The 13,379-nt window shown below is 39.6% G+C and overlaps 1 protein-coding gene and 1 long non-coding RNA gene across 5 annotated transcripts in view; one reads left to right on the forward strand and one right to left on the reverse strand.

Moving 5' to 3' along the window:
• RFC3 (replication factor C subunit 3) overlaps nucleotides 1-10,637 on the forward strand; it is a 378,546-nt gene extending 367,909 nt beyond the window's left edge. Inside the window, exons 16-17 of one of the 3 annotated variants that reach the window (XR_002336479.1) lie at nucleotides 8,123-8,202; nucleotides 10,416-10,637. The gene's annotated coding sequence lies outside the window, so the exon portion shown is untranslated. Of the gene's footprint in view, nucleotides 1-8,122; nucleotides 9,361-10,415 lie in introns of those variants that run through there. The other 2 variants (XR_002336478.1, XR_002336480.1) reach the window with 2 other exon arrangements.
• Nucleotides 1-13,379, reverse strand: part of LOC102159559 — a 620,195-nt gene that overhangs the window by 49,389 nt on the left and 557,427 nt on the right. The gene's annotated exons all lie outside the window — the stretch shown is intronic.

Raw genomic sequence — 13,379 nt, forward strand, 5'->3', positions numbered from 1 at the left:
CCAAGAAGGTCAATGTCATGTGTGTTGGGAGGTTGGGGGTAGGGTATGCTAGAGGAGGGCCATGATACTCTTTAGCTCACAAAAATATTCTACCTGCTCTCATCACAGGCAAATCATTAGGCTGAATTGTTTAATGTGTGAAGCCTATCAGAGTTGGCTTTGAATTTCATTTCTGCAACTCTCCAGCCTAAGATCTTGGGCAAGGTACTTAATCTTGTTCAGTTTTATCCTCCTCATCTGTGAAATGGGAATAATAATTATATGTAGTTAATTGTGAGAATTAAATGAAATGGCTCAGAGTTTCCCTTGTGGGAGTGGCTTTGTTAGGAAAGTGGAAATGTGTCCCTGGCTTTGGTATAGGGTTTGAGAATGGGTTCCGTTTGCTGTACTGAGCAAGGCAGAGGCAAGGGGGAAGCAGCAGGAGAGAGGCCAGACCAGGAGGGCAGGGGATCAGGAAAGAGACATGTCTGCTGACTCCTCTTTCCCTCATCTCCATATAAGTTCATTCGTCAGCTTTCATTGGATTTACCACTGAAGTACATTCTGAATCTGACCTTCTCACCATTTCACTTACTCCACCAAAGTCAAGGGCAGCGTAAGCAATAGAAACTAAAAATAAGAGTGGTAACTTCTCCATACAGTTCTAGAAAAAAGCACCAGATCTCCCTTCTGAGGAAGCAACTACTGGAATTGCATTGGGGACAAAATGACATTGAACTTCTGAGTTCCAGCTGTATGCTGGATGATGGCAGGCAGTGCTCCAGTTCTCTGGGCTGCCCAGCTGGGCAGCTTCTAAGGGTGCCTCCCTGTTTAATTCATGATGTCTCCATAGAATGTGTCTCCACTCACTGACAGGTAACCTGATGGTACCTTGTCTATGTTCTTTGCAGCATGGAAGAACCATGGAGAACATGGGCATTTTGCTGCTCTCCCAGGGACCTGTTATAACATAAATTATATTCAAATTCCCTAATACGAAATTGACACCATATGACTGTAACACAGGGAAACTTTTAGTTATTCCCATAATGTCTTGAAGGGCATGCAAGTACCCTCTAGTGAATGAAACCCTCAAGTACACATACAAAGTACAGAGAAAGGGTTTAAATTGTCTTGTGGGTGGTTGTTTTGTTGATTTGTTGTGGATTTGGCAGCCATGCAGCCACACTCAGATGGCCCTGTGAGTGTCTCCTCTGCCTGCTCGCCCTCTTTCTTCTGCTTTGGCAGTACTCTTGGTCTTTTAAGCCATTCTCCTGTTTTCAAAATCATAAATACCTGCTAACCAGTTCTTCTGAGTTTCCTAAAGGCACTATAGGTTCTCTGTTGGGTTGCTGGGGGCAACCTTTAGTTTCTTCCCAAGGAAGGATGGCAAAGAGGATTTTTTTTCTCCCGTTGACACTGACCACTTCCTCCGTGTCATTATGCTGACAGTCGCTTTTGCCCTGTTTTAGCAAGACAGACAGGGGTGGGATTAGAAAGGCAGAGGGTGGGGGAGAACATCCCATCCTGTCACACGTATGAGGAGACGCTGCCACGGTTACATTTTTCTAGGTCACAGTTAATAAACACTGACAAATTGCCTATGAGCATGTTATTCCTGTTATGCTGAGATATGAATATTGGATTTTAGTTTCTCCGCTTTTAATGTTTGGAGGAGGCTGCGTTCATCACAGGAGGCATAGAAGATGGAGACTGCAGGTTAGAGGCACAGTCCTCGTAACAGCTTACTCTGTAGGTTTAATCATATATTCTTTCCCAAGCTGTCTTTGCTTCCTGCATCTATCCCAGATACCCACAGAGTGACTGTCTAATTTGCAAAAGCTATAATGAGGGTGAATGGCAGCCAGCAGCAGGCTTGGTAGTCTAGACTCCAGAGTCACAATTACAGTAAAAAGCCTTCACCAATATTTGTCATCACACTGAGCCTTCACTTTGGGAAAAAAACACAATACCTAACACATGGTCATAATCACTAGCAGTGATTAACATTCTGTAAGCCTGTTTCTCTCAACACCTAAGCTCTCCCTGTTCACAGAGACCTCATTTGCTGTCCTCTCAAAACCGCTGAACTCCTTTTCAGGCCAGAGAATACAATTTATACCTTTGTGCAGTGCCCTACAAAATCAGGGAGCAGTGACCTACAGCCCCTGGGTTGGAACTGGAGCTCTTTAAACTGCAGATAAGTCATAGCAGTTAGAGAGATGAGGGATAGCACTGAGCTTTAGCTGGGATTCTCCCCATGTGCATTTACAAAAGCTCTCAAGGGCCACCATGTGAGAGTCTTATAGCAGCTGGAATCCACTGGCACAGAAAGTTAAATCCTCTGAGCGTTCTATATTATACTAATGAAGCACACAAAATACTTGCCAGTTAAAAGGCTCCCTTTTGAGAAGATCAGAGAGCTCCCATGAGGTGTCCTTATTCATGAGTTACAGCCACTTTCTCATAAAAATTGTTATAGGTTATTGTTTTTGATGGCATGTGGCTATGCCATAGAAATAGATTGGACTAGGCTGGGTCCTTGACTTAAAAAAAATGTGTATACTGGCAATTATTCTTAATTCTGGGATATGATGACATATCTACCCAGCTGCACCTTCCTTAGATGATTCTAAGATGGTGGCTGGTCAAGTCAGTCATATCCTCTCTCTTAAGAAGTCTGAATGCAAGGGTTCCCATTGTGGCTCAGCAGTAACAAATCTTACTAGTATCCATGAGGATGCGGGTTTGATCTCTGGCCTCACTCAGTGGGTAAATGATCTTGTATTGCTGTGAGCTGTGGTATAGGTCACAGACACAGCTCGGATCCCAAGTTGCTGTGGCTGTGGTGTAGTGGGCAGCTGCAACTCCGATTTGACCCCTAGCCTGGGAACTTCCATATGCTGCAGGTGTGGCCCTAACAAAATAAATAAATAAATAAATAAATAAATAAAGGCTGAATACAGAACTATAAAGAAAATTATACAGAGCAGAGTATTGTACCAGGTAATATACATACATAACTTTAATAAACACAAAATAACTGGATCTCCTATGCAAAAAGGAACCATTTATTGAAAAGATACTGGGCCTCCAGGATTGAGTGGAGACTAGTTGATTAGGCAAGATCCAGATCTCTGGAAGACCAGACAGCAGGAGCCACAGAAGAATCTTGCAGCAGGAAGAGAGTGTCTTGGAGGTATTGTGCCATAGCAGCTATGAAATGACCTCCAGCATCTCTTAAACCATTGAGCAGTTTGCTCCAAGACTCAAGAACCCCAGGCTCATGGATTGACTCTGCAACAAACGCTCATTCCCCAGCTGCCCAGGAGGGAACAATGTGCCATGTGGAAGAAAGGATTGGTATACCAGCTATGTCAAATACCAAATGCCATCACTACTTTCTGCTGCCTAACAAACGTTCATAGCGGCGTTATCCATAATAACCAAAAGATGGACACAACCTGCATGACCATCACCAGAGGATGGAAAATCAAATGTGGTCTCTAAATACAGTGCAATATCATTTGGTCATGAAAAGAGATGCAGTACTAACTGATGCTGCAACAGGACCCTTGAAAATATTATGCTCTTACCAAAATGAAACCAGATAGAAAAGACCACATATATGACTCTATTCAAATGAAACATCCAGAATAGACAATACCATAGACAGAAAGTAGATCAGTAGTCTCCTAGGGCTAGGGGTGGTGGGAGGATTTGGGGGTGGTAGATTAAGGGCACAGGCTTCATTTGAGAGGTGATGAGATGTTCTAAAATTGTTGGTGGTGATAAACCCACAACTCTGAAAACCATTGAATTCTATACATTATATCTCACAACTAAAACTAACAAAAAGAACCAATGAATATTCTCTTTGCTCCAACTGTGGAAGGTTAATATTTCAATTGTTCACCAAGTTGAAGAACAATCACTGAATGATGTGAAATCTCCGTGTATTTTTTCATGAAGCAGGTTTTATTCAAACTTTATCACCTGCCCCATAAGCTCCACTTAGGTAGGAAACGGTGATGTTATGTTCTGAATCCCTTGAAATTAGTATTTATTTGGAAACAGTGTCCACGTTTCCATACAGTTTTAGAGTTTATTATATTCCCCAGTATACATATTCCCCGGATAATGAACATGGGTCTCTTTGGGGAAATTTAGATTCTAGATTCCCACCTACACCCCCTCCAAACATGAGTGTGATGGCGAACAGATCAGAGGGCCTTGCAGGGTTATCAGCGAGTCCTTGCTCAAGGACATGTGGCTTCCTCTTTAGTTTTGAGATTGAATTTGAACACTGAGAGGCTGTGACAGCTCTAACAGGGCTGCTTAGTTCACGGGTGTGTTTTTGTTACTTTTATTGACAAATCAGGGAAAGCCTTAGTGGGCCTGCCATCTCTATGCCTGAGGGATCCAATGAAAGAGTAACCACCACCATACTCTTCGCAGGTCAGACTATTCAAACTGCCCCTTCAGCTCTGCTGCCAACTATGGAGAAAATGAAAGGTGACCATATAACCTTGGCTCCGCCAGTTCCTGCGCTGTCTTCCTTCTCCCTGCTGCAGTCAGGAATCATAGTTCACTCAGTCAACAGAGAACACTTCTCAAACGCAAGCTTTTGGAAAAAGATGCATGTCTTGAACTTCTTGGGGATATAGTTAGGGGTTTACGATAGATTCATTCCAGGCTTCCTGTCCTCTAAAGCCCTTGTTTTTAATCAGGTCTATACAATTTACATAAAATAATCACCACCCATTTTAAGAGTATAGTTTCACAGGTTTGACACATATAATCATGTGTGTTATCTTAGAGCTGCCATAACAAAGTACCACCATACACACACACACACACACACACACACACATAAAAATGGTGGATATATACAATTATTATATATATTTCATATATGTCATATGATTATATACACACACACACATATCACTATGTAGAGTAAAAGAATTAGGTTATTATATAGATAGTATTGTATTTGGCTTTTTTTCTTTTTAAGGGCCACACTTGTGTTATATGGAGGTTCCCAGGCTAGGCGTTGAATCAGAGCTATAGCTGCCAGCCTACACCACAGCCACAGTAACACAGGATATGAGCCACATCTGCAACCTACACCATAGCTCATGGCAATGTGGGATACTTAATTCACCGAGCGAGAACAGGGATCAAACCTGCATCCTTATGGATATTAGTTGGGTTCATTACTGCTGAGCCACAACAGGAACTCCCTATTTGGCTTATTTTACTTAACATAATAATTTTCATTTTCATTTGATATTTTGGCATAGCAATAGTCTGTTCCTTTTTTATTGATAACTAGATGGATATATCATGACTTATTTATGCATTCAATTCTTGATGGATATTTAGGTGGGTTCCAATTTTGAAGTGTTTTAAATAAAGCAGCTATGAATATTTGTATACATGTCTTGGTGGACATAAGTTTTCATTTCTCTTGGGTAAGGATCTAGATTGAAATTGCTAGGTCATAGAGTAAGGATATGATTAACTTTGCAAGAAACTGCCAAAATGATTGCCAAAGCAGTCGTGCCATTTTGAATGTCCATCAGTAAAGTATGAGGGTTCCAATTGCTCTTTATCAGTACTTGACATTGCCATTTTTTACAAAAATTCTAACTATTCTAATGAATGCAGATTGTGGTTTTAATTTGCATTGCCCTAATGATGTTGAATATCTTTTCATGGGCTTTCACCAGTGCTATATCTTTGCTAAAACGGCTTTGCCCAATTTTAACCAATTTGTTTATTATTATTGAATTGTAAGATATACTTATGTATTTAGGATACAAGTCTTTTATTAGATATGCTTTACAAATATTTTCCCTTATATCTGCTTTTTCTTAAGTGTCCCTAAAAAAGCAATTATTTGTTTTACAGTTTATACTTTTAATGTTCTAAGAAAGATCACAAAGTATCTATGTTTTCTTCTAAAAGTTAATATTTATAATTGTTACATTTATGACTATGATCCATTTTGAGTTAATTTTTGTCTGTGACATGAGGTAAAAGTTAGAGTTTACTTTTTATTTTTGTTGTTCTTCATTTTTTCACATAGATTCAGATTTCTACCTAGCAACATTTTGTTTCAGGCTGAAGAACTTTGCTGAACATTTTTGCTTACCATTTCTTATAAAGCAAAATTTCTGGCAAGTTTTGTCTAGAATGGCCTTGATTTAGGCATTTTTATTGGATATAGAGTCATCATTTAATAATGTATTTCAACCCACAAGATGTTACTCTATAGTCTCTGGATAACATAATTTCTGATTAAAGATCTGCTGTAAACCTTTTTTTGTTTTTCTGTCTATAATGTCATGCTTTTCTGGTTGCTTTAGATATTATTTATAATTATTTAATGATATCAAATTAATATTTAATAATATGTAATGATATTAAATAAATATTATTTATAATCTTAAATATTATTCATTGGTCACCTATTTTTTTTTTTTTTTGCTTTTTAGGGTTGCACCCGCAGCATATGGAAGTTCCCAGGCTAGGGGTCTAATCGGAGCTACAGCTGCCAGCCTGCACCACAGCCACAGCAACGCCAGATCCAGGCCATGTCTGTGACCTACACCACAGCTCATGGCAATGCCAGATCCTTAACCCACTGAGGCTGGTCAGGGATCGAAGCCACAACCTCACGGTTCCTAGTTGGATTAGTTTCTGCTGTGCCACGAATGGGAACTCCCTATCAGTCACTTTAAATTGTATTTATAGGTGCTTTCTAACAATTTGATAATAATGTCCCTTTGTGTGATTTTCTTCATGTTTCTTTTGAATTTATAAAACTTTTCATAATGTGGGCTTACAGTTTTCATCAAATTTTACACGTTTTTGCCTATTATTTCTTCAAGTGTTTTCTGTCTAAACTTTTTTGTTTCTCCCTCTTTCTCTTATCCGCCTATACATTTGTTAGACTGATAGTGCTTCACACTTCAGTGACTCTATTCATTTTTTTCTACCAAGCTGCTTCATTTTGGATAGTTGTTATTGCTTCATCCTCAGATTCACTGTTCATTTATTTGCTGTCTCTAATATGCTATTAATTGCTTCTGGTGAATTTTTCGTTGTATATATTTTAGTTTAAATCTCTAGAAGATCCATGTGGGTCTTTTGAAAATCTTGAGTTTTCTTATCATTATGTTTAGTTTTCCTTTACATCCCTGAGCATATTTATAATATTTGTGATTGGTGTTAAAACCCTATCTGCTAACTACACCATTTCCCTTGTTTCTTTATAACATTTTTCTATTGATTATAGGTCATATTTTCCTACTTTCTTTCATGCCTCATGATTTTTTAATGTTAGACATTGTGAAATTTATCTTGTTTGTGGTTTTTTATTTCTTTAAACAGTGTTGAATTTCTGACAGGCAGTAAAGTTACTTACAAGTCGATTTAATCATTTCAAGGTTTTATTTCATGCTTTGTTAGGACAGATCCAGAGCAGCCTTTATGCTAGGTATGATTGAGCCCAACTACTAGGGTGAGAATTTTCTCAGGATTAAATGCCCCAGGTAAGGAGAGGTCTCTCCAGTCTGGTTGCAGGGGGAAAAAATCTGTGTGAATTTAGGGAATTATTCAACCTATGACTTTTGGAGCGTCTTCCTTCAGCCTCATAGAGTTCCATCCCATGCGTGCATAGATAAGCTTTTGCTTAAAGATTCAAGAACATCCCCTATGGATCATTGTAGTCTTCCAAGTGTTCAGTTTCCTTCTCTTCAATATTCTTGCTCATACATTCTAAGAACATCAGCTTCTCTGAAGTCCAAACGCTGTCTTAATTCAGGAAGACCACTGGGCTCTGCTTGAGTTCCTCTCCCTGAACTGTGTCATTCAGACTTAGTTGCAAGCATAATAATTGATACTCTATTATTTAATTTATTTAATAGTCATTGAATACTCACCCCATATCAAACAATGCTTGATGCACTAAGCTTATAGTGAATAAACAGGAATGTGTCTCAGTTCCTGTGGCACTTACATTCTAATGTTTTATAAGAGAAGGAAATTTACTGGAAAGAAATCTGTAAGAAGCACAGAAAAAAAAATACAGGATGCCTCATTTTATTGCTCTTCCCTTTATTTCACTTTGCAGATATTGCATTTTTTACAAATTGAAGGTGTGTGACAACCCTGCATCAGGCATTTTCCCAACAGCACTGTTTTTAAATTAAGGTATGTACATTGTTTTTATAGACACAATGCCATTGAGCACTTAATAGACTGCAGTACAGTATAAACATAACTTCTGTGGTCACTGGGAAACCAAAAAAAATTAATGTGACTTGGTTTATTGTGATACTTACTTTATTGTGGTAGTTGAGACCAGAATTTGCAATAGCTCTGTGGGATACCTGTATTAGAGATGTATAGGAAATACAGAGAATCAGCAAAATAAACAGGAGCCAAGGTCATGCACAGGAACAATGCATACTGCATATGCGCCACTGCTGTTGAGATGAATGTCTCTAACCATTTTCAAATTCTTGCATCATTTTCTCAAGATTTGAAGTTTTAGAAAAAATAATCATATTGGCAAAATCTAAGTGAGTTCTTACCCCCTGAGTCCTAGAAGGAAAGGAGCAAGAGCTTCAGGGCCCCTTAATTTTTTGCAGTGGATGTGAGGTATTGTCGCCATCAAGATGGTCATGATTGAGGATTCTTTATTAGGGAGATACAGTATGATTAGGAAGGAGGGAAGTGGTGAGAGTCTGGACAGTCATAAAATAACACAAATCCATGACAGCTTCATGGAAGAGTTGAGATCCATGGAGACGGTAGCAGTGAAAAAGCAAAAATAAAGTAGAAGCTGAATTCAAGAATCAGAAATAGAAAAATATAGGTTATTTATTCATTATCAGAGACAAAATATACATCACAGAGAGGAGAACTGAGTTCTGGACAGCCAGAGTGGCCTTTTCGTCACCAGGACTCTCTCAGGCTAACTAGACCCACTGCTGTGCTCCTGACAGCAATGACTGTTCCTATTGTTCATGAGGCCTGGATTTATGGCAGAGATGATAATTCTCTCTCCCTTTTTATTCCCATATGCATTTACAATGAAGTCATCATTACACAAAGAAACTGAATGTGTCTGTTCTTGATATGTGAAAGAACAGACCAAACCCTGCTCCATTAAGTAGTGAGGAAGCTATGCCAGGGCCAGGAAGTGCTGGAAGCCCTCCAAGCCCTGTAGGTCTCTTGGTTACAGGGACTGTGGGATTCCCATCCATAATCTCACCTGGAATCTCCAAATAATTCCCACCTACACTAGGCTTTCTGTTCTGGGGCTTCATTTTAAGAGATGGGGAAGAAGACAGCAATAGTCTGACTATCAGTTCTATCTATGACTCCCTAGTAGGCATGATTCACTCAAAAGAAGTCACTGGGCATGGGAGTTTTTGCTTTAATATTGAGAGACATTATTTGTTCCTCTTTGCTTTTTCAAAATGCAGACTACTTTTGCTGTCTCAGAGGGCTGGACACAGTGGAAGTTCTCTCCAGAAAATAAACTCTTCTTAAGCACAATCGGCTGTGAATCGGGAGTTGTAAAGTGGAGAGAACAATTAAAATCGATGACGATATTTAGCTTCCTGCCAAGAGTAGCTTGCCCAGTTAACAGACTGCACTCAGATGCCTGCAGTGCACGAGAACACCCCTGGGCTAGCTAGTTGCTCAGCTGGGGACACACTAATTGCTTTTATTAATGAGGAAATCTCCCTTTTCTCTACTGATGTTTCTTGAACTTCCATCTCATGCTTGGTTGGTGAAGCATCACTACTACAAGCCAAACTACAGTTACAATATTTTTTTCCTAATCAAAATCAGCAGAGCATATTTTGAAAGAGGAAGCAGGAAAAAATAGTTATAATTCATTCCTAAATGGTTATTTAAAATCATGGGAATTTGAGAGTGTAAAATCAAGTTATTATCAAATGAGTTTCAACCAAATACAACATGCTGCCCTCAAGTGCTACACGTTAGTACCAGGGGTTAGGTGGTAGCTCTGAGGTAGAGCAATGCATTTGGGGTCCAAAAACCAGGGTTCCTGTACCAATTGCTCAGGACACCCAGAGCATCATTTGATGTTACTGAGCTTTAGCCTTTTTCTCTGTGAAAAGGGGATGATCCAGGACCATACTGTCTAACAGCTCCAGGACTGAAGTCCAGTGAGATACTGAACATGAATGGGTGTTTGGCAAATACAAGGACTGTCATCTGAAATAGCGGTGCTCATGTGCACTCACTATGCTTATCCCACCAAAAGAGGTCCACCTACCCATTGGTGAGGACATAGTGATCCCAACATCCACATCTCAGCATCATGCTGGGGGAAAGTGTTAACTGATGTCTCTGCTCTTAACCTTTGTCAACTTCTTACTCTTCAGAAAGACCAGCAGTCTTGTTAATAGAGCCATGTTCCTGTTTCCAAGACCCAGCACAACCCAGAATTAAAGAGATTATTTTGAAGGTGATTACAGTCCTTCCAACAATATTTTCCCTTCAAAAGAAAATGACTTCTGAACAAAATTACAACCAAGTCTGAACAACCTTCAACCAAATGGACTGGAAACTTTCAAAAAGATATCCTACTCCAGAAGACAAAGAAGAGGCCACATCAAGACGGTAGGAGGGGTGATTATGTGATATAAGCAACCACATACCCCCCTGGTAGGAAGCCCACAGACTGGAAATTATCACAGAGACTCACCTATAGGAGTGAGAGTTCTGAGCCCCATGTCAGGTCACCAGGCCTGGAGATCTGGGACTGGGAGAAAGAGCACCCAGAGCATCTGGCATTGAAGGCCAGTAGGGCTTGTGTGCAGGAGCACCACGGTACTGGGGGAAAGGGAGACCCCATTTTTGAAAAGTGCACACAGGCTTTCATTGCACTGAGTCCCAGGGCAAAGCAGAGGCTCCATAGGAATCTGGGTTGGACCTGACTGCAGTTCTTGGAGGATCTCCTGGGAAAACAGGGGGTGATTGTGGCTCATTGTGGGGGAAGGACATTGGAAGCAAAGATACTCACCAGCATGTGTTCCTCTAGAGGTGGTCATTTTGGGAAAATCTAACCCCACCCATCAGTGCAGAGAAGCCCCAGGCCAAACAATAATCCAGGTGAGATCACAGACCCACCCATTACTAAACAGGCTGCCTAAAGACCCCCACCCTCAGGCACAGCAGCCTCTAATCTCACCCAGAGAAAAAGCCCCACCCACCAGAGGAATAGGAATCAGACCCAAAAACCAGTGGGCAGACACCAGTCCCTCCCATCAGGAAGCCTACAGCAAGCCCCTGTACCAACTTCAGCCACAAGGAGGGCAGACATCAGAAGTAAGAGAGGCTATAACTCCATTTTCTGCAAAAAGGAGACAACACCAAAAACCTATAAAAATGAAAAGGCAGAGAACCATAACTCAGATAAAGGAGCAAGGAAAAAAACCCAGAAAAACAGCTAAGTAATCTGGAGATTATCAGCCTCCAGGAAAAAAAAAAAAGACTTTAGGCTGATGATGCTAAAGATGATGCAAGACATTGGAAATAAATTGGAGGCAAAGACTGATAATGTACAGGAAACACTGAGCAAAGAAATATGAGATTTAAAACTTAAGCAAGCAGAGATGTAAAATACAATAACTGAAATAAAAAAATTCATTAGAAGCAACCAGTAGCAAAATACAGGAGGCAGAAGAACAAATAGGCAAGGTGGAGGACAGACTAGTGGAAATCACTGATGCAGTACAGAAAAGACAAAAAATATTGAAAAGAAATGAAGAGAGTCTCAGAGAACTCTGGGACACCGTTAAACACACCAACATCCACATTATAGGGGTGCCATAGGAGAAGAGAGAGAGAAAGGGACAGAAGAAATATTCAAAGAGATAGATAATAGCCCCAAACTTCCCTAACATGAGAAATGAACCAGTCACTCAAATCCAGGAAGCAAAATGAGTGCCATATGAAATAAACCCAAGGAGGAACACATAGTAATTAAGCTGACCAAAATTAAAGACAAAGAGAAAATACTGGAAGCAGCTAGGGAAAAGAAACAAATAACATACAAGGGAACTCCAATAAGGATATTGACAATTTTTCAGCAGAAACTCTGCAGGACAGAAGGGAGTGGCATGATATACTTAATGCGATGAAAGGAAAAAACCTCCAACCAAGATTACCTTACCCAGCAAGGCTTTCATTGAGATTTAAGGGAGAAATCAAAAGCTTTACACATAAGCAAAAGCTAAGAGAATTCAGAAACACTAAACCAGCATTACAACAAATACTATGGGAACTAGTCTAGGCAGAAAAGAAAAGGCCACAACTAGAAACAAAACTACCACAAATGACAAGGCTCACCAGTAAAGGCATATATACAGTAAAGGTAGGAAATCACACACAAATATGCTACCAAAATAAGAAATCTTGAAAAGAAGAGGGTACAAATGCAGGACACTAGAGATGCACTTGCTATTGAAAGACTAACAACTTAAAACAACTTTGTATATATATAGACTCCTATATCCAACTTCAGGGTAACTGCAAACCAAAAATCTACAATTGATACACAAATATGAAAAATCAACTCAAATACAACACTAAAGATAGTCATCAAACCACAAGAGGAGAGAACAAGAGAAGAACGGAAGAAAAAAGAGCAACAAAAACAAGTCCAAAACAGTTAATAAAATGGCAATAAGAACATACATATCAATAATTACCTTAAATGTTAATGGACTAAATACCCCAACCAAAAGACACAGATTGGCTGAATGGATACAAATACAAGACCCACATATTTGCTGTCTTCAAGAGACCCACTTCACTTCTAGGGACACATACAAATTGAAAGCGAGAGGATGGAAGGAAATATTCCATGCAAACGGGAATCAAAGCTGGAGTACCAATAATCATATCAGACAAAATAGACCTTAAAATAAAGAATAGTACAAGAGACAAGGAAGGACATTACATAATGATCAAAGGATCAATCCAAGAAGATATAACAATTGTAAATATATATGCACCCAGCATAGGATCACATCAATATATAAGGCTACTGCTAACAACCTTAAAAGGACAAATCAACAATAATACAATAACAGTGGGGGATGTTAACACCTGACTTACATCAATAGACAGATCATCCAGACAGAAAGTCAATAAGGAAACACAGGTCCTGAATGAAGCATTAGACCAGATGGACTTAAAAGATATTTACAGGACATTCCATCCCAAAGCAGCAGAATACACATTCTTCTCTAGTGCACCCAGAACATTTGCTAGGATTGATCACATTCTGGACCACAAATCAAGCCTCAGTAACTTTAAGAAAACTGAAATCATATCAAGCA

This window comes from Sus scrofa, chromosome 11 (genome assembly GCF_000003025.6).
Source record: "Sus scrofa isolate TJ Tabasco breed Duroc chromosome 11, Sscrofa11.1, whole genome shotgun sequence".
Taxonomy (NCBI): domain Eukaryota; kingdom Metazoa; phylum Chordata; class Mammalia; order Artiodactyla; family Suidae; genus Sus; species Sus scrofa.